A 21,671-nucleotide genomic window follows, 5' to 3' on the forward strand; every position below is an offset into this window, starting at 1 on the left:
TGAAAGCCAGAGGATTTCTTCTTAAACCAGCTACCTAAATAGTATGCTAAATGTCAGCTACATGGTATTTCATTGTGCAGACGAAGGTAGGTCTAACCAGTTTAAGCAAGAGTGGGGAGTTGGCCCTGTGCATGTTGTGAGCCTATGCAGGCAAACAAGCCGAAGAAGAGTTAGCACCTCCAAGAGGAGGAAGGACAGTGATCAAGACTGTCTCTCATCTGCCCCCTCTGCCATTCCTCTGTGATACAGCAACCAGTCATGTCAGCAGCCTGCATAAATGACAAAGCCACAGCAGTCCCAGCCCTTCTCAGTAAACTGTGGTGCTGGTGGATGGTGTGCTGAATAACCAGCTTACCACCTGGAGCCAAAATGGCCAGACTTTCCTTTTGCTGGTTGAACAAAGATTGGCCAAGGCATTTTTTCCAAAGTACTTGAAGGAAAACAACATGGCACACTTTGTGAATATGTATGGTTTCTGTAAATTAGTCCATGCTGACTCTGGCATTGTTAAACTGGAAAGAAATGGCCCTGTTGAGTTCCAACAGTCCTATTTTAAGACAGGTCAGGAAGATGTACTGGAACATATTAAGAGCAAGATTTCTTCAAGGTTTGAAAAAAATAAAATTTGTCACAAAGACCTGTCTAAAGTTATAAGTAATGTTCTGAAAATTGGAATTAAACAAGGAACAGTGTGGGCTTTCTGCACTGAAGAGAGAAAACAAATCTCTTTGATAGAAGGAAACAGAGCTGAGAGCAAAACATTTGCAACAGCAACAGGTTATTTGAAAGATTGTAATGTTCATTGCTACTCTTGTTCTGAATAATCAACTTGTGACCCATTGCTTCGGAATATCAGTAGGGCTCCAAATTACAACTTATTTCAGCAGACAGAGCCAGCAGAAATATTGTAAACAGGTTTCATATCACAGGATTGATGGTTTAAAGCAGAAATGACAATGGTCAGGTACATTATTACAATGAAAGTGGGGATGAAAAAAAGGCTCCTGTTACTCCAGAAACCAGTGAGGATACTGTTTCAGATTTGAAATATAGTCCTAGCATTGTAATGATAGAAGACTATGAAAATTACTATCTCCTATAATTCAAGAAAATGCAAATGTTGAACCAGCTGCCATTTCATCTGGTAATTCCATGATTCTTCCACTGGTGACACCTACTGACTAATGCCTAGGGCTGTTGAGTTAAACTGTTCAGTTTAACAATCAATCAACCTTAACAGGAGAAGACCCACTCTTAGTGCTAGTTTTTATACTTAGTAAAAATGGAGTGATTTCACTAAGTATCAACTAACTTGGAAAGATGGAACTTCTGGATTACTTTGGGAGTACCAATGCAGTTTAGAAGATTTTTCAGGACAGCAGTTGAGCATAGATATAGATTTCTGTTTGGTTTTTTTTTCCACGTTCCATGCAAATGAACCAAACAGATCATATCAGTGGTACAAAAAATAGAAAGAGAATTGAAACTCATCAACATGACTCACAAAATATCCCTAATTCTAAGAAGAATTCTATCTTCCCAAAGAAGATAAGCAGCTCATTCAGTATACTGTCTTCCCCTCCTAGCATTATTTCATGGAAACCTCAGTAACAAAGAGTACACCAGAATCAGTATCCTCTGCTAGATAAACCATTAGAAGAAGAGGAACTTCTCAAAAGCTGTCTGGATCCTCAATCAACCCAAAGCAAATTTGTTCATCTGGAGCTACTGACGGAAACTGAAGCCAGTGAAGCTACATTAATTTATTTGTGTGAATTTGCTGCTGTGCTGATGGACACCAGTTTGGTGTAGTGGTGATGCTGCTGAGCTAGAAGCTGGAAGATTGTCAGTTCTAGTCCTCCTTTAGATACTGAAGCCAGCAGGATGACTTTATTCATTATTTCAATTTTGAGGCCACCCAACTCCATACTGACTCTGGACAGCTTACAGATAAAAAACAAAATAAAACAAAAAACATCAAGAGGGGAAAAAAAGATAGCTAACTGGAACCTAAACCCCAAAAGCCAAGCAGTCAATAACCAACCAGAGGGCTTGACCCCCATTCTGCCTGGGGGAACAGCCAGGTCTTAAGTGGTTTACGAAAGGTCAGACTGGTAGAGGCTTCGAGTGAGGTTTTTGTGGCAGACTAGTCATCTCCAAAAGAGCAAGATGGCATTGCAGCAGAGATCAGTGCCCAGAGGGTCAACACTAGCTGTCAGAACAAAGGAGAGATCGTGAAATAACCCACATGTTCTCCAGCCAGCAGCTTCTTGTAAGTGAACTGCAGAAACAGAACTTTTTGCGGTTCACTCACAAGTGGAGCAGCTGGAAGGTACAGGATTCCATCTAAGTTCACAGCCGTGATGTAGCCTTTATGGACAATAAGCCCAGACAAACCTCATTTCTAATACACTTTTGGAATTACTTATTCTACAGATTAAGAGAGATTTTCTTTTACAGCAGGATAAAATTCCTCTTGGTGAGTTTCATTTGGGGAGGGGGAAGATTTACAAAACTAAAAGATTTAAAGATTAAAGAAGATTTGGCAAAAAGCTTAACAAGAGATGATTTAATGAAGTTTAAAACAGACAAAGGGGATAGTTATTTTTAAAAGATTTTTTTTCATGAAAGTATATTGGAATAACTGTAATAGAATTACCTTCCTTGGGAATGTATTTTGCTTACTTCTAATGACTGCAGACAATTGGTGGAATTTACAAAACAAACCATAACATGAGTAGACTGTGTGCCTGATTGTAACTATGGAGATGTTGCTGTGACATCTGACTGCAGTTACAACATTAAAGGCACAGGAAGATTAGAGAGGAAAAAAAATGGGAAGTTTGCCTTCCTTTCTTTCCTTGTTTGAGATACAGTACTTTCACTTTTGGATTGCAACATAATGTCAACTCAAAAAGCAGCACAAGAGGGGAGGAAAGGTTCATTAGAACAACCTGCAGAGAAAGTAATTCTATTAGATTTACCTCTGAAAATGTTTGACCAACTTGGCAGTAAATTGGCTGCATCACTTGAGACTAAATTTACAGCTTTTGAGAAAAAAATACATGAAAGACTTGTAAAGGTGAAACACTAGATGAAAGAAGAAGTTAAAAATATGGAAAACTCTGTAAAACAAATGTCTGGATATATAAAACAAGTTAGTGATAGAGTGGACATTTTGGAGAGTAAGACAGAAGTTGGAGAGTTGGAGAGAGAACTTGATAATTTGCCTCTGTTGGAATTGAGAGAGAAAGAATTTTGTCTTCGATTTAGAGCTATTCCAGAGAATTCTGATGAAAATATTAGAGAAAAAATTATACAAGCTTTGACAATTTTTTTGGTTTGGGAAGAGGAAGACACAGAAGCAGAGACAGATAAAGTTTATAGAATAAATTCAAGATTTGCAAGAACAAGAAATGTTCCAAGTGATGTTTTGGTGCATTTTGTGAGGAAGAAGACAAGAGTCAAGTTCTGCAACAGCATTTTAATACAAGATTGAAGATTCAGAAAATACAGAAATAATCCTCCTAAAAGAATGCTCTAAAAGACTTCTATGTAACAGAAGATAATATTCTTTTTTGACTGAAAGATTAAAAGAGAAAAACGTTCCATTTCATTAGGATAAATTGGGGGTGATTTTACATTTAAACAGTAAAGATTTCAATTGAATTCTGCTCAAAAGGCAAGAGAAAATTAAAAGAAGAACTGAAAGAGCTGTAACCATAGAGTAAGAGGTAAATTTATACTTATAACTCCTGTAAAAAAATCGGAAGCTACTTCTTTATATTTTCTGTCTTTTTTTTTCTACACTTTTGGCTTTCTCTTTTTTTTTCTTGCTTTTCCTCCTTTTCTTTATTCTAAATATTAGTTTCTGTTCATTTTTATCTTTCTTTATTAAAATCCTAATAGAGTTATATTAAACAGAAAAAGGTCAGACCGGTGGGAGCAGTACGAATTTCCAAGGAGATACTATTGCACGTCACTGAGAAGGCACACTTCCTAGGTCCTGTAAGATGACGCTGCTTAAATAGATGGGACCTGGAGCATGCCCCACTGGGCCAGTCACTCTCTCTCAGCAAAACCATTTCACAGGGTGGTTGCTGTGGGGAAAATAAGAGGTGGGAGCATTAGGTACACCTAGAGTTGTACAAATAAAGGCAGGATATAAATGTAATAAAAATAATAATTGCTGAACAACTAATAAGGTAATAGTTGAAAACTAAACAAGTCCTCAGCTGGCAATGACTCATAGTTAACTTCAATCAAAGAACAACTCTGAACGTATATCTCTCTTTGCAAGCAGGGATCTGCCTCCCTGGATGAAGCAAATATAGCACTCAGGATCAAGACACCCTGAATGAAAACCACCATCCCCATCAAAATCAGACTCTTCCCCTTGAAGAGCAGCATTCCAAAAAAAAATTAATCCATTTATTGTCCATCACAGTCTAGAAGAAAACAAGACTATTAAAGCAACAGAAGTGAAAACACTGAAACAAAATTCATTTGGTATATCAAATGTGTGGGAGAAAAATCATGAAGTTTCAAAAAACGTGTTTATTCTGTAATATAAATCCCATACATTTCATTAAAAAAAAGTTTACATACAGGCCCAAATAATTAAATAACACCTTCTTAGGAATGATCCAACAAGAGTCTGAGGGTCACATATAATCCCCGGCCCCCTTTTTGCTGCTCCAAGCAGTATTACTGAAAATTAATGGCAAGGTTTCTAGCCATTTCTGATGGAAAACACATGAAAATACAAGCTCTAAAATAGAATTAACATAATTGAACGTCCACCCCCAACCTCCTCAACATCTGAGGAAAAAGAACAATGAGCATGACACTGTCTCATCCACTTTGCATCTTCCTCCTCCTCACTGCAGCTCCATCTGCCTTGAATATTAAAAAGTACCCCCTGCCTCCCCCCACACACACCCTACAGCCACCTCTATGCTAAATGCTGTTTTATTTTTAAGTTTTCTCAAGGCAGTAAAATAAGAGGTTTGAAGGTAGGAAGCAGCTGTCACGGTGCCCACAGTCACAGGAGGCTCCGGGTTCACCCCACCCCACTCCTTCAGCAAACCGGGTCATGCAAGACGCCAACAGGCACTGCAGCATGGGAATAGCCCATTGTGGGGTGGGGGGGAGGGAAAGGGAGGAGCCACTGCCAGTGCTGCTTCTATCCCACCATCTCCTCCCTTCTGCTTCTAGTCCACACACTGCTCTGTATCACGCATCGACTTTTGGCTCTTTCAGTGAGGACTACATTTAACATGAAACCAAATATGCCAGCCCTGTCCTGGATTGTGGATCCCAAATTGCAGAGGAAAGAAAAAGCAGAGAGTTCCTACACATTTTCCTTTCTGTGTTTCTTTGTAATGTATACATTGGCAGCTTGTGAAAATGGTAGATGCCTTCAGTGCTAGCTTGGAAGCTCAGTTAATACATCTTCAAAGCGAAGAATAAGTATATCTTTTACCTGGAACAGAAAGTAACATCAAGCAGGTAACACAAGGATCTTGCGCCAGTATTTAAACACCTGAATGATATTGCTGGTACTTCATTGTTTGCTTAAGCATAAGCAAATAGTGGAGAATCAAGAACTAGTAGACTATTCTTTGTAGAAAAGTCCAGCAGTAGTGAGAATATTGCCAGCATGGAAAAAAAAGGATGCCATCTCAGAATATTGCTTTGTGGATAGACAGATGCAACCTGAGCATCAGCCTTTGACAGGCTTGGGTTTTAGCCTCCAGATGCATGTAAAATTTGTTACAGAATACAACTGTCCTTGTGCCAAAAAAAGGAAATTTTGAAATGTATGACTACAGAAGAATAAAGCTGACTATGTTTAATTTTAATTTAATTCACAGGTAAGGGAAAGGAAATCCAGTTTAGTTTGTCCTGGCCTTACACATTACTTTTTAGATTGAGGCACCAAGCATGGCATTCAAAGACCGAGCACAGCACTCTTGATCTAGAAAAAGAGCGAGCGCAGTGCACGGCCACGTCTTAGGAAAAGCAGTAGGTAAAATAGTACACAAGGAGGCAGTATGTTAAAAGCTGATTTCTATCAGCTTCTGCCCATGGTTCTAATATGGACATGGCCGAGAAGAAGAGTACATTTTTGCCAGCTGGTGCTAGCAAAAAATTCATAGCCCTAAAAAGCTTTTTCATCCTTTGGAGGGAAATAGACATACCATCTTTTCAACTACACACACAATAGAATGAGTGGATCGTGGACAGATCAGATAAAAATATTGTAGTTTTTGTTCTTTCAATACAGAATTTGAGAAGATATGAGCTGTGTAGAAAAATCTAAAAGTTCCTGATTTTAGAAAGGACCTGAGAGGTGGAAAGTCTTCAGTGCATGTCTGTTGCCTGGTGACTACGTCATCAACGGGGCTTGCAAGGTAGAAGAACAACTTCAGGTCCAAGATCACAGAGATAACTATTTAATTGTGCCCAGTGCAATGTCCTTCAGTGGAGCCAGTGCATATATCTGGATACATCTGAAAATATCATCTTAACTGACTTCAGCAATGAGAAATCAGGTACGTGTACGTGAATCATTTCTTTCATAAAGAGAATTGTGTGAGCAAAATAAAATTGTGCATCCCATTTGCAGGAAGAATTGGGTAGAAGAAGTAGTGTGCCTTTGAACTAGTTTCAGATTTCCATTTGCTTAGATTTACTAATAGGAGTGCAGTATGTTTAGGGTGAACTGTTCATAATCCAGATTGTTGATAGGGAACTCTGCAGGAGTTAATAATTTTCCTTTATTAATCACAAGATGTACCTTACCAAGCAGAGAAATTATCTGCAGTGTTTGTGAAAAGATAAAGTTCAGCCTATTAGCACAGTCTAGCAGCAATTATATGAACAAACAGAACAGGGATGTGTAAATAGAAGCCAAGTGCATCATAAAGTACTGGATGGGGAAGGAAATGGGCCTGTCATTATGGCACTGTCTCTTTTAGAAAATGGATGCTAAAACAGAGGATGACTAAGAATTAAATGGGAGCTAAATTAGAGTAAATGGATACTGATGGTTTGGATCAGCCCCCCACCCGCCAAATATGCGAAGCTAATTCACTCAGTAGGTTCTTAGTGCAGCAACAGTATATTGGTTATGGCAAGGATGTGAGCTGCTCTTGGTCTCTGAGAGACTCACTGGGGTGTGTTCTCCAAAAAGTAGACAAGAACGAAGTGAGTGGGGCTAGGAAAAATGTGTTGAATTTCATTTATCTTTACACTTAATGATAATTAATTTGTAAGTACAAGTATTCATATTTTTAATACTCTTCTCTCTTGACTATATTAAAATTATAGCTTAGTGACATTTTAGAGGGCGGCATCCCAGGCTTTCGGAGAATTTCATAATGTCTTGGAGCTTCAGATGTGCCCTCTTGCTACCCTCATCTAAGCCATCTAACTGTATGTCTGTACCTGCAAAAATATATTCCACTTAGGCAGAAAAAGTGAGAGCCATAATTCTAACCAAGCCTAATTGGGATCACCCTTATAGTCTTGACTTGGCTTTCAGAATGGTCACCTTGTTGAGCTGCATATCTGCACAGACAAACTTGTGTTCACTCCCAACTATCCTCAGCTAACCCAAGAAGGAACCACTGAATACTAGGACCAGCACCCAATTTTTCATGGTGGAAGCATCAGTAGTGAATGACTTAAGGAACTGGAATGACTTATGAGTAAGGCTGTTTGACTTGCTCGTTGCCTTCCTTCTGCCATATTTTCAAAGAAAGCCATCATGACAATTCAGACCAGATCAGTCCCACAGCACGACTTAATTACAAATTCTCTGAATTATAACTATTCACACATAAAGGTCCTTGGCAGAAAAAGAAAACCAAGGACAAGTATGCCTCCAGGGCACCATAGCTTAGTTTGACCACCTTAATGGTTTCAGAAGGAAAGTGAATTAGTAATTATTGCAAATTAAAACATCATTGTTCAGCTAGGGTTTGAAGATTTTGAACAGAAGGATCATTTTTTGATAGTTTGCTCAAGCAGATAGACTCCTGGTGCAAAAAAAATTCTAGCTCCAAAGTTCTGTGGATGTAAACCTGAAGCAGGGTCTAGATCAGGGTTTCTCAACCAAGGCTCCGTGGAACCCTAGGGTTCTGTGAGAGGTCACTAGGGGTTCCCTGGGAGATCACAATTTATTTTAAAAAATTATTTCAAATTTGGGCAACTTCACATTAAAGAAGTAAGTTTCATTCTTTATGTTTAGCTTAAGAACACTGTTAATGCATATATACAGGCCTATCCATGAAAACAATATAATAAGTTTGTAACTTCTGGCCTATATTTGAGCCTGAAAGTGCAGGGGTTCCCCGAGGCCTGAGAAATATTTCAAGGGTTCCTCCAGGGTCAGAATGTTGAAAAAGGCTGGTTTAGATGTTTTAAGTGAGGTAAGCCACTTTAGAAACATTTATTTTCTGAGATGCAGGATAAAAACATACTAAATAATAAATATAGTAAAACCAGGTAGTAATAGACAATCCACAGCTGTGTGTACCTCCCAGCTCCCCACTTACAACCAGGGTCGCAACTAGGGTCTGCGTCACCTGGGGCAAACATGGATTCCGCACTCATTTTGGCCCCCCCAGCGCTCATTTTGGCACTCCCCAGCGCGGCACCCAGGGCACATACCCCGGTTGCCCCCCCCCAGTTGCAGCCCTGTTTACAACCCCCAACACCCCAAGGACATACGAAAATTCAGCGGCAAAAAGGTATATTTTCAGGGGGACTTTTTTTTTCCCCTTCAGAATTACGGATGAAAATAGTAGCAGGAAGCCAGTGGGAGTCAATCCCCAAAAAAAGACTAGAAATTGCACTACCTGAGTTTCACTACTTCAACACTGGAAACGGGTTGCATTAATTGGGGCGGTTTTACAGGGTTTGGGCAGGGAAGTTTAAGAGTGGAATAGAGGCCTCCTGCTCTCATTCTTCCATCAAAACAACAACACAAAAAACAACTTGTATAACAGGAGTCAAGTGAATTCTTGATAGCAAGGTGGGTGGCAGCAACGATGTCTCTTAGGGGACAGGGTTAAAGGTTCTGATAGTAATATCCTCATCATCAACACCATCATTTATACCTTGCATTTCCTTTCTTTTTCTTAAGGCAGCATATATATACAATTCCCTTCTCTAGTTTTTCCCCACAACAACCCTGTATGGTAGATTGCACTAAGAGATAGCCCAAAGTCCCCCACAGAACTCTCTATCAAGTAAAATGTGGACTTTGGTCTCTCCAGTCCAAAGCTAGCACATTAACCATGACATTACAATGGTTGTCATTATGCTACATGAGTAACAAATGAACACAGCAAAATATGACTGCATGGATATTTCTAGACCGGCAGTTCTTACTGCTCTTAATCAAAAAGTACTTTTGTGTAAGTCTGCAATCTTTTCCTCCTTCATGCATTTTCTGTGGTAAGGGAAAAAAAAGAGGAAAAGTGGTAGGAAAATATGAGAGGGTTACAAAGGCAGATAACATTAAACCCTGTAAAATTCTGTGAATCAGACAGTATACCTCAACTAGAAGTGCTCCATTTCAAAATAAAATGGCTTGGATCATAAGCTATAATCACATTAAGAAAAATAATGGAAAGAAAGTTTCCTTTAGTTCTCTTTTCCTCTCCCCCAAGTGCTGCAACCAGCACCTCACAAAAAACATTTCCAAAAGGTATGGAGAAAGAATGCAACTGCTGAGAGAGCAGAAAATAGGGATCCATATCTAACTTAGAACAAGTCTCACTGGCCCAAAATATCCTTCACACCCATCAAGAAGGTGCTTTGGCCCTCCAAGAAAATATGTTAGGGATACAAGAGAATGCAACAGAAGAGGATGGAAAAGGTGCCATCTGTAAACATCCTACATTAAATTAATCAGGAACCAAGTCAAAAGGTTTTTGTGAATTATGGAAGCCACTAAATTGATAGCAGTGTCAATTATATTAATCTATTATTTTATTTACTCATTTACTAACTTTATATCCCTCTTTTTCACTGGGAGCACAAAGGGCCATATATAATGTTCCTGCTTCCAATTTTCCCCACAGCATCAACCCTGTGGGCAGGGCCAGCTCTAGATATTCTGGCATCCTAGGCAAAGTCATATTCTGGCACCCCCTATAGTTAGGTTCATCTTTCAATTTTGTTAGGGATTTCAAAAAGATACCCTCTTGTTTCTTTTTTTCTTCGAGTTTCTGAACTTTACACTTACGATTTTTAGCCCTGGACAATTTTTTTTTCTTTTCTCGAACATTTTCAACCTTTTTACGCAGTAAGTAATTTTAATTATTTCAGCACCCATTGTTGTCACCCACTGTGGGTCAGCTGGGCTATGAGAGAGTGAACCTGGTTTTCCTGGTTTTAGTAACCTTAACCATTAGCCCATACTTATTCTCACATTTTATATGGCTATAAGGGTATTAGGGCACTTCCACAAGGAGCTTTGCTCCTGGTCCCTGGTGAGTCCTGCAGCCCTGTGATCTCATATCATGGTCACTGTTGCGCCCTGAACTGATTTTCTTCGAGCTCAGTGGCAGCTTCATGAGAATGCAATAACTTTTTTTCAAATTGTGATGTTGGAGCTCCATGGAGTTTTGAGGACAAGCCAGCCATTTTACCATTAGTAGAATCTCCTGGGCAGAAGATTATTTATCTGTTTGTTTATTACAGTGAAAACAAGCATGGTATTTATCACAATGAAAACGAGCATGAGACACCCTTTAGTGGGTATATTTTTCACTCCCCCATCAGTTGGCTGAAGAAGTGCTGGAAGGTTTATCTGGAGTTAATCCTAGGTTATACAAGGGGTACGAAGTGTTTGAGAACACAGGAGCGTTTCAGTGGTAGCTCTGTAGTGGTTAAATATCCAAGGTATTTTGTTCCTTGTTTTTCAACAAAGAGCAAGAAGGGCCAATTCCTAGAGAAACTTTAAAATTTACATTTTAAATTCATACATACATACATGTTGTTGTTGTTTATTCGTTCAGTCGCTTCTGACTCTTCGTGACTTCATGGACCAGCCCACGCCAGAGCTTCCTGTCGGTCATCAACACCCCCAGCTCCCCCAGGGACGAGTCTGTCACCTCTAGAATATCATCCATCCACCTTGCCCTTGGTCGGCCCCTCTTCCTTTTGCCCTCCACTCTCCCTAGCATCAGCATCTTCTCCAGGGTGTCCTGTCTTCTCATTAAGTGGCCAAAGTACTTCAGTTTTGCCTTTAATACCATTCCCTCAAGTGAGCAGTCTGGCTTTATTTCCTGGAGGACGGACTGGTTTGATCTTCTTGCAGTCCAAGGCACTCTCAGAATTTTCCTCCAACACCACAGTTCAAAAGCATCGATCTTCCTTCTCTCAGCCTTCCTTATGGTCCAGCTCTCGCAGCCATATGTTACTACTGGGAACACCATTGCTTTAACTATGCGGACCTTTGTTGTCAGTGTGATGTCTCTGCTCTTAACTATTTTATTGAGATTTGTCATTGCTCTTCTCCCAAGGATTAAGCGTCTTCTGATTTCCCAACTGCAGTCAGCATCCGCAGTAATCTTCGCACCTAGAAATACAAAGTCTTTCACTGCTTCTACATTTTCTCCCTCTATTTGCCAATTATCAATTAAGCTGGTTGCCATAATCTTGGGTTTTTTGAAGTTTAGCTGCAAGCCAGCTTTTGCACTTTCTTCTTTCACCTTCATCATAAGGCTCCTCAGTTCCTCTTCGCTTTCAGCCATCAAAGTGGTATCATCTGCATACCTGAGATTGTTAATGTTTCTTCCAGCGATTTTAACCCCAGCCTTGGATTCCTCAAGCCCACCATCTCGCATGATGTGTTCTGCGTACAAGTTGAATAGGTAGGGTGAGAATATACAGCCCTGCCGTACTCCTTTCCCAATCTTAAACCAGTCTGTTGTTCCGTGGTCTGTTCTTACTGTTGCTACTTGGTCGTTATACAGAGTCTTCAGGAGGCAGACAAGATGACTTGGTATCCCCATACCGCTAAGAACTTGCCACAATTTGTTATGGTCCACACAGTCAAAGGCTTTAGAATAGTCAATAAAACAGAAATAGATGTTTTTTCTGAAACTCCCTGGCTTTTTCCATTATCCAGCAGATATTGGCAATTTGGTCCCTAGTTCCTCTGCCTTTTCTAAACCCAGCTTGTGCATCTGGCAATTCTCGCTCCATAAATTGCTGAAATCTCCCTTGCAGGATCTTGAGCATTACCTTACTGGCATGTGAAATGAGTGCCACTGTTCCATAGTTTGAACATTCTTTAGTGTTTCCCTTTTTTGGTATGGGGATATAAGTTGATTTTTTCCAGTCTGATGGCCATTCTTGTGTTTTCCAAATTTGCTGGAATATAGCATGCATTACCTTGACAGCATCATCTTGCAAGACTTTGAACAGTTCAGCTGGGATACCATCACCTCCTGCTGCCTTGTTATTAGCAATGCTTCTTAAGGCCCACTCAACCTCACTCTTCAGGATGTCTGGCTCTAGCTCACTGACCGCACCATCAAAGCTATCCCCAATATTGTTATCCTTCCTATACAGGTCTTCTGTATATTCTTGCCACCTTTTCTTGGTCTCTTCTTCTTCTGTTAGGTCCTTACCATCTTTGTTTCTGATCATACCTATTTTGGCCTGGAATTTACCTCCAATGTTTCTAATTTTCTGGAAGAGGTCTCTTGTCCTTCCTATTCTATTGTCTTCTTCCTCTTCCGCGCATTGCTTGTTTAAAAATAATTCCTTATCTCTTCTGGCAAACCTCTGGAATTTTGCATTTAATTGGGCATATCTCCCCCTATCACTGTTGCCTTTTGCTTTCCTTCTTTCTTGGGCTACTTCTAGTGTCTCAGCAGACAGCCATTTTGCCTTCTTGGTTTTCTCTTTCTTTGGGATGTATTTTGTTGCCGCCTCCTGAACAATGTTGCAAAATTCTGTCCATAGTTCTTCCGGGTCCCTGTCTACTAAGTCCAGTCCCTTAAATCGATTCTTCACCTCCACTGCATATTCCTTAGGAATATTAGTGAGCTCATATCTAGCTGATCTGTGGGTCTTCCCTAATCTCTTGAGTCTGATCCTAAATTGTGCAAGAAGAAGTTCGTGATCTGAACTACAGTCAGCTCCAGGTCTTGTTTTTACTGACTGTACAGATGTCCGCCACCTTTGGCTGCAAAGGATGTAGTCAATCTGATTTTGGTGTTGTCCATCTGGTGAAGTCCATGTATAAAGCTGTCTCTTAGGTTGTTGGAAGAGAGTGTTTGTGATGCAGAGTGAGTTGTCTTGGCAAAATTCTATCAGCCTATGTCCTGATTCATTTTGTTCACCCAGGTCATGCTTACCTGTAATTCCAGGTGTCATTTGACTGCCCACCTTAGCATTCCAGTCTCCCGTGATGAAAATAACATCTCTTTTAGGCATGTTGTCCAGTAGGTGCTGCAGATTCTCATAGAACTGCTCTACTTCAGCTTCTTCAGCATCTGTGGTTGGGGCGTATATTTGGATCACTGTGATGTTAGATGGCTTGCCCTGAATTCGAATTGTTTCGAACATACATACATACATACATACTTTCAATGAAATGTGAAATCTAAGAGATAATAGTTATGCTCTTATCTTCGTATTAATCTGCAACGTGTGAAATCAGATTGTCAGAAGAGGTACAATTTTCAAGCATCTTTAAAGCAAATACAGTTCAATTAGCTACCCCCCACGCACTTGCTTATATAAGGTTTATATATAAGGTTCATTGAGTTCCTATATCTTCTTTTCTTTAAAACTCGAAGTGGCATACGTGATATTCTTTCCTCCAGTTTTATCCCCATGATGAATCCTAAGCATTATGGAACTCTTGTTCTGAGAAATGCAAGATCAAAGCTCCTTGGCTGTGCAGAACTCTTAACAGATCTAGGTCAGAACTAAATTAGAAATGGCAAAGCTTCTAAAAATTAGTTTAGTTTTAAATTAAATTACTATATTAAATTTCAGAGAGCAAAATGAACAACTTTTGTATTTCACAGGAGCCCTGTTCAGGCAATACGTTGAATTCAACACTCAAGGAGCAGTGAGCAATCACCCCACCCTCCAATTCAACAAGTGACATGACTGAAGAGCTGGCTCTCAACAGGTACAGCACAAGTATCTGCAGTGGGAAACCCATGCATGCACGCAAAGGCTTCCATGTGATCAGAACACTACACAATTGACTTCGTATGCAGAGTTTTCCAGCTGTGGACAATATCACTGTAGTCATGGTGACAGGCTCTTCAGTGATATCACCAGTGGGACTTGGAAAGGGGAGGGGCTGCTCATCATTCCTCATGTGTTCATTTACACTCACAAATATATGGCAAGACCATATACAGTATATGAAGGCACAGTTAGTTCTGCCTGTTTCAGGCCCACAAAGCCACTTACTGCCTAAAGGTAAATAATGATGGAATGTAACAAATACTTAAGTCTTCATAAAACACACATCCTGTCTGTCAAACAGCATGCTTTGTTTATGGTGAGATGCTGACATTTAATGGAAACCATTATATCTGCTTGTCTACTTCATTTTAAAATTGATGATTGATTGTGATACTGTGTTGTCTGGCCTGTGCTGTATCTTATTTAATATAAATTTGTGGTGGTCTCTCATGAAGGATACACAGGCTGCAAGTTTTCTCAGGATGAGAGCTTGTGGTCTCTCATGAAGAATGTAGGAAGAAGGCACAGACACAACTTCCTCGGGATGAGAGCCCCGATTCAAGCCGTAAGCTCTCTTTTATTATTCCCCCAGCTAAGCAAGTACACTAAAACAGTAATTCACATAGCAGAAGGCTGATTGGTCTAAATAGCAATGCATACCTCATGTAACCCCCGATAGCCTCCTGGCACAGCTCAGGTTACAGCTCGTGTTGCCTTGTGAGGAAAGTTTTTGCTACAACCTTATCCACTATGGAAGTTCAAGGAAGGTTCAATGTAAATAAGCATCTTGCACAGCTGTCGTGGTTTGCCAGCCAACAGCATAGCATACAATGCTCTCTACATAAATTTTCATGATTTCATGCTATTTTTGAGTGGTGGTGGTGGGGAACAGACATCCATTTTGTCCATATAATAATTCTCAAGCAAGATATTTTGTTGCCTGAGGCAAAGATCAGGACTCCATGCATCAATCCCACCTCTGAAAGTTAACTTGACTGCTGAACATTGCTTCCGTAATAATGATGGTCCTCCATCAAATCTAATGACAGAACCTGGCTTCGGGTACTGGTCTGATTGTTTGGAATATCAAACATTGTCTTTTGGGAATGGCCAGAGAACTATCATTGCCAGCACCTCCACTAGAGTTATTATAGTCACGCTGCTTTCAAAGTGGATATACTGGAATTATTTTATCTAAGGCTTTCTGTTTGCTTGCTCTCTCACTACACACACTCACACACAATTTATACCCTACCCTGAAAGTAGTTCAATGCAGCTTATAGTAGGTACATTAGGATGTTCTCACAACAGCCCCAGACTAAAAGAAAGTAACTTCCAGAACCTGCTCTAAGTCCCCATATGTACATAGAGTTCTGATGACTTTCCATAGTTGGACCAGTACCTGGTTTATTGGCCTTCTTGGACCTTTCCCAATCCACTGGCAGTAATATGCCAAAAGAGAGAAGAATTTCTGCCCCTAGATGCTTGAAGTAATAGTTGCCTAGATTTCTTTTCGTGTCTGTTGCTGCTTTGAGTCAAACGGAGGGAAGGATGGTTGGATGGGGATGGATTGATGTTGTTGTGGCCAAAACCTGGCTCTCCTAAAGCAACAGAGAGTCTTCTCCCTGTTGCCACTCAGGCTCAATTCATCTTGCTGTGAATGTTCTCTTGCAAGGGAACTTTCAGCAGTTCATATGTATGGGAGGGAATCTCAGAAGTTTGCTAGTGAATGCAGCTTATATGTGTATTGGGGGTGGGGGTTACCACCACAATAGAAAAATCAAGGGGAAAATACAGATAAAGAGGTTCTGAGAACAAATGAGGCTCTGTTTACTTCTTGGTTCTGCCACTTGGATAGTATTTAAAGGAAGTTTGGGCTCCATTTAGCATTCTCTAGCTGAGCCACTAATTGCCACACTTCCAAACTACAAAGAATAATCACCCATAGGAACCAGCTTGCTTCTGCAAAATCAGACAAGCCTGGTATTTTTTTTTTTAATGTGTTGATTACCTAGAATAGTCCCCTGAGGCAATTTGCCTAAACTTCTGCAGAGCAAACTGCATATTCCAAAGTAGAGACCTTTGTCTTTCATTCAAGAAGGAAGGCACCTCCTTCTTACCTCCAAAGAAGCTGTAGGACAGGCAAAACAGGAAGCCAAGGGAATACCCTTGATATGGCCTTTTTCAGAAGTTGAAGATAGCTCCTTGGAAGCAGTTAGTATATCCCATCCAGCTACCATCTATTTTTTTTTTACTCCCCCATCCCATTTCCTTTCCTTCTTTCTCTTGTCTACAAGCCTGAGAGTAAGGACTATCTAATTATTCATTTTTGTAAGCCATCCTGGGAGCCACCCTCCCCTTCTTTTTTTACTGGAAAGCTGGTTAAAAATCCAGTGAATGAATGAATGATAAAACTTCAGTTTCTAGGTCAACTTACAACCCATAAAACAGTAAAGCCAAATAAAAATAATGTAAGCCTGCATTAATAATCATAACAACACTGACAGAGAGCACTTAAGGTCAGATAGTAGACATTAGATCCTGACTGCAACTGGTAAAAGACAGTTTCTTGCCTGGCACTGAAAGGCAGATATGTTGGTTTCCCCCCACCCACCCAGCTTCCAAGGAAAGAAATTCCAAAATGAGGGTGCAATGACAGAGAAGACCCTCTCCCATATCTCTTCATAATATGCCTCTCCTATCTGTGGGATCCTGAGGGGATGCTCCCCCTGCTGACTGTCATGTTTGGCAGGTGCATATTGAGAAAACTCAGTATCAGGTTCCCAAACCATTAAGGGCCTTAAAGATCTTTATAGAGTCTTGAAATCTGTCCAGGTAGGCCAATACATTTCTTTTACGACTGACATAAGATGGTCTGTAAAGATTATTTAGCCTCACTGCCACATGCTTCACTAGCAGCAGCTTTAGAGCTATTGTGAAAGGTCAGCTGACATGGGATGGGTTGTGGTAATGTAAGTGGCACACTCACCAGGGCATGGACTACTATAGCTAGGCTGTCCCTGTCCAAACCAGGTTACACTCTGAGCCATTGTTGCCACTTGGGCCTCAAATGAAAGAGATGAATCACAGCTATGCACCTATCAGCCCTTTGAGACAGGCCCAGTCAAGAAACAGACACCACAGGATTTCCAGGAATACTACTTTATTGTTGTAGGATAGAATAACAGAATCTTGGAAGACTTTCAGACTTTATCTCTGATTCATCTTATACCAAACAAAATCAAAGCGAGCTTATTTTGAGTTTCTTTTGTGTACTTCCCCCATTCTCAGACTGAGTTGCTGCTTCTCCTCACTCAACAGTTTACTCATTACTTTCCCAAATTCATACCTACACTCCTTTAAAGCACCTGCTTCTTCAGGTGAAGTACAAACTCATTTCCACCCTAAAAAGGAAATGGAGTTGGAAAAAAAATAATTCCTCCCAGCTCCTATAACGCGACAGCATCACGGGAAAGACTCTTGCCGCCCTCCAAATGTTCACCTCTGATTTAAACAAACACCTGTAATGCTTTATGTAAAACATGTAATACAGATCTGTTGAATTAATTTATCATAAGTGTGACAGATCGTTATATCATTCAATTTAATGAATCAGCTTTGCAATTTGCGGTTTATTCACACCACCACCACTAAAAAAAGCCCAAAGTGTGTATGCAGATTGCAGATGCAATGGAAGGCATGGCTATTTAAATGAGGCAAAAGACAGAATAGACTTTGAGAAATATTTTTATCGTTTATGCTATTATATTGAACTAATTAACAGAACAGAAAGGATGCACACATGGAGCAGTATTAATAACCAGGACGATAATACAAAAGGGGGAACAAAAAAGGGGAGTCTGAAAAATTATGTTGCAGATAGAACAACTTCAAAAAAGGTGACATATTGTTGAAAACCGTTCTTCCTTGCCCCTTTCTCAAAACAAACAAACAAAAATTCAAATATTGCCAAACAATGTACATCAACAATAGGAAAATGCCCAGTGATAAACCTGAAAGTTAAATCTGTATTTCCAAACAGATAATTGTAATTTGTGCAATGAGAGTCTCACAGGATGCGCTTGCCAAAAAGCATTATTCAATATCCTGTAAATTAGTTTAAAATAATGTGATGGTACAAACATAGGAAGGTATCTCCATGTAAATCAATCTTGGAGGTAAATGCACCTTAATTACATTTATTTACTCCAAATACTCAAAGGGATTTAAGACCATTTGTCAAGATCTTCTTTCATTTGCATCAAAAAAAGAATTAAGTTCAAATTTACCAGTTGGAAAAGCTTCCTAGGAATTCCAGTATCAAGTTAAACAAAGGAGACAATGACTCTTGAGGTAGGACAGCATTACAGGGCAACCCAGTGCTATCATACACATGGGGTAGAGGGAAATACTATATGTGACAACCCTGCAGAGTAATCCAATGTTGTCAGGGCAGCCACGCTCCAAATAAAACGCAGAGGTTCTAAGGATTTCTGGATTTATTAGAACAGAGTGCATGCGAGAAAAAAGATGGGAATCCCTTTGTGTTGGCAGGGTGCCCCGTTTATACTTTGTCGGCGGACGTTGAGCTTCTTCCCCCCTGGGTCAGGATCGGATGGGTGCTTGTGCTGCCGTGCGTCATCTGATGGGCGATCCCGGTTACCTCCTTTGTCTTCCTACCGTCGTCCGGACCAGGTGCGTCCCCTGGGGGTCTGGTAGGGCGTTTTCCCCGGTCTTTCAATGCGTGTTAATTTCAGTCTGATGGGTTTATCTATTGTATTTGGGATGCCTCACTGATATGGGTGCCAGGGGGACGTGTGGGTGATTAAGGGATTACGCTTATCCCTTCCTCTCACCTAATGTGCATGTTCCCCGTTGTGAGGCACTTATGCCTCGCAACGGGGGACATGACATACCGCCCCCCCAAAGAAACTTTTAGGGTGCTGGTTTCGATGGGTAAGCTTCATGGAAGTTCCTTGCCAACCGTTTTGCTGAGACATGTTGGGCTTGGACCCACTCTGGGTGTGGGAAATGCCTCCATTTTACAAGATATTGAAGTGTGCCCCTTTGCCTCCTTGAGTCTAATATGTCTTGAATTTCAAAATGTTGCTGCTCATCTATCATGATGGGTGGGGGTGGGGGGGTTTCTGTGTGCCATTTTGAAGGTGTGGCTGGTTTCACGAGGGCGCAGTGGAAAACGGGGTGTATGCGCCTTAGATTGTGTGGTAAGTCCAGTTTAAAGGTGACTGGGTTAATGATCTCTGTGATGGGAAATGGCCCAATAAATTTGGGTGCCAGTTTTTTGGATGGCTGTGGGGATCTGATGAACTTAGTGGAGAGGTAGACCCTATCTCCCACTTTGTAGTTCGGTTGTGCCGCCCTGTGATTATCCGCAAACCTTTTGTATGTTGCTTGTGCCTCAGCCAGGGCTAGCTGGATGATGGGCCAAACTGTGCCCAATTGTGCTGCCCAGTCATCCGGGGAACAGGGTGGGGTGTCTGGTTGGGGCAGTTCCGGGATTGGTACAAAGTCTCTGCCATAAACCACCTTGAATGGGGTGTGACCTGTGCTTTGGTGGACCGCGTTGTTGTAGGCCACCTCTGCGAAGGGGAGGAGGTCCACCCAATTGTCCTGTTGGTAGTTAATGAATGCCCTCAGGAACTGCTCCAGGGTGGAGTTGAGGATTTCCGTAGAGCCATCTGTGTGGGGGTGCCAAGCTGTTGACAGTGCTTGCTTGGTGCCAATGAGGTTTAGGAATTCCTTCCAGAAGCTGGAGGTGAATTGTGTACCCCTATCTGTCACCAAACGGTAGGGGGCGCTATGGATTTTGTAGATGTGGGTGAGGAACAGGCGTGCCAGCTGTTGCGCCGAGGGGATGGATGCGCAGGGTATGAAGTGTGCCTGTTTGGAAAAATAGTCTTTTACCACCCAGATGACGGTTTTTCTTTGGCTGGGGGGCAGGTCGACTATAAAGTCCATGGAAATCTCCTCCCAGGGACAGGAGGGGCTTGCCACTTTCTGCAGCAGTCCTTGGGGTTTCCCCGCCTTCCGTTTTGACCTTGCACATATGGGGCAGGCCGTGACATATTCCTTGACGTCTTTTCTTAGGGTGGGCCACCAGAATTGCCTCCTCACTAAGTGTAGGGTTTTAACAAACCCAAAACGTCCAGCTGTTTTATCATTGTGGGAGCGGTTTAAAACCTCCACTCTTACTGATTCTGGTACGTATAGGGTTTTTTGCTTCCAGGCAAGCCCGTTCGTGATAGATACATGGTGTTGGTTGTTTTGCAACCATGTATCTTTTTCGAGGGCTTGCGTGAGTCTTTGTTGCCAGTCCTGTGAAACTGACCTGCATCTCCCTCCGTTCGCTGGTGATTGCGCTGCGGCTCGTTGGGTTTTGGTTTGGCTGCGTGTGACAGCAGGGCAGCCCAGCTGGGTGTCTGTCCACACAGTCCCCACAATGTCCAGTGCTTGGCCAGCATCTTGGGGCCGTCGGGAGAGGGCATCCACTAAGAAGTTCTTTCTCCCTGGGATGAACTTTAATTTGAAATTGAATCGGCTGAAGAATTGCGCCCAGCGCACTTGCTTTGGGCTGAGGTGTTTCAGGGTGCTGAAAGCCTCCAGGTTTTTGTGGTCAGTCCAGACCTCGAAGGGGCAGGAGGCCCCTTCTAAGAGGTGTCTCCATGTCTCTAGGGCTGCCTTGACTGCGAACGCCTCCTTCTCCCACACGTGCCATCTCCTTTCCATTTCAGAAAACTTGCGGGAGAGGTATGCGCAGGGCTTCAGCTGATTGTCAAAATCACGCTGAAGAAGGAGCACTCCCACAGAGAAATCTGAGGCATCTGCTTGCACGACGAAGGGTCTGGTGGGGTCGGGGTGCTGTAGTGCTGGCTCTGCTGTGAAGAGGCTTTTCAGGCGCTCAAAAGCCATTTGGCAGTCAGCTGTCCAGTTTAGCAGCGCCTCCAGGTTTCGAGATTTACGGGTGTCTCCCAGGCCCTTAGTTCGGAGGAGGTTAGTCAGGGGCAGCACAATTTCTGCTAGCCCCTGGATGAAACCCCTATAGAAGTTCGTGAACCCCAGAAAACTCTGAAGTTGTCTCCTTGTGCGTGAGCGTTCCCACGCTAGTATGGCCTGGATCTTGCTGGGGTCCATTTCTATCCCCCTTGCCGAGATCCGATAGCCCAGGTAATCTATTTGCTCCTTGTGAAACTCACACTTGGAGAGCTTGGCATATAGCTCTGCCTTGCGGAGCTTCGTGAGCACTGATTTTACAAGGCGCTCATGCTCGGCTTCGTCCTCGGAATAAATCAACACATCATCCAAGTACACAAGCACCCCCTTGAACAAGTGGTCGTGCAAGACCTCATTGATTAATTGCATGAATACGCCCGGTGCCCCAGCCAACCCAAAAGGCAGAATCCGGTATTGAAACG

General features: G+C 41.7%; 1 protein-coding gene and 1 pseudogene across 1 annotated transcript in view; one reads left to right on the forward strand and one right to left on the reverse strand.

Annotated features, from left to right (window-relative positions):
- The window catches only part of ARL6IP6 (ADP ribosylation factor like GTPase 6 interacting protein 6), a 211,665-nt gene that overhangs the window by 114,932 nt on the left and 75,062 nt on the right, over positions 1 to 21,671 (reverse strand). The gene's annotated exons all lie outside the window — the stretch shown is intronic.
- On the forward strand, positions 62 to 1,812 carry LOC134500143 (heat shock factor protein 2-like; annotated as a pseudogene).

Source organism: Candoia aspera, chromosome 1 (genome assembly GCF_035149785.1).
Source record: "Candoia aspera isolate rCanAsp1 chromosome 1, rCanAsp1.hap2, whole genome shotgun sequence".
In the NCBI taxonomy this organism is placed as follows: Eukaryota; Metazoa; Chordata; class Lepidosauria; order Squamata; family Boidae; genus Candoia; species Candoia aspera.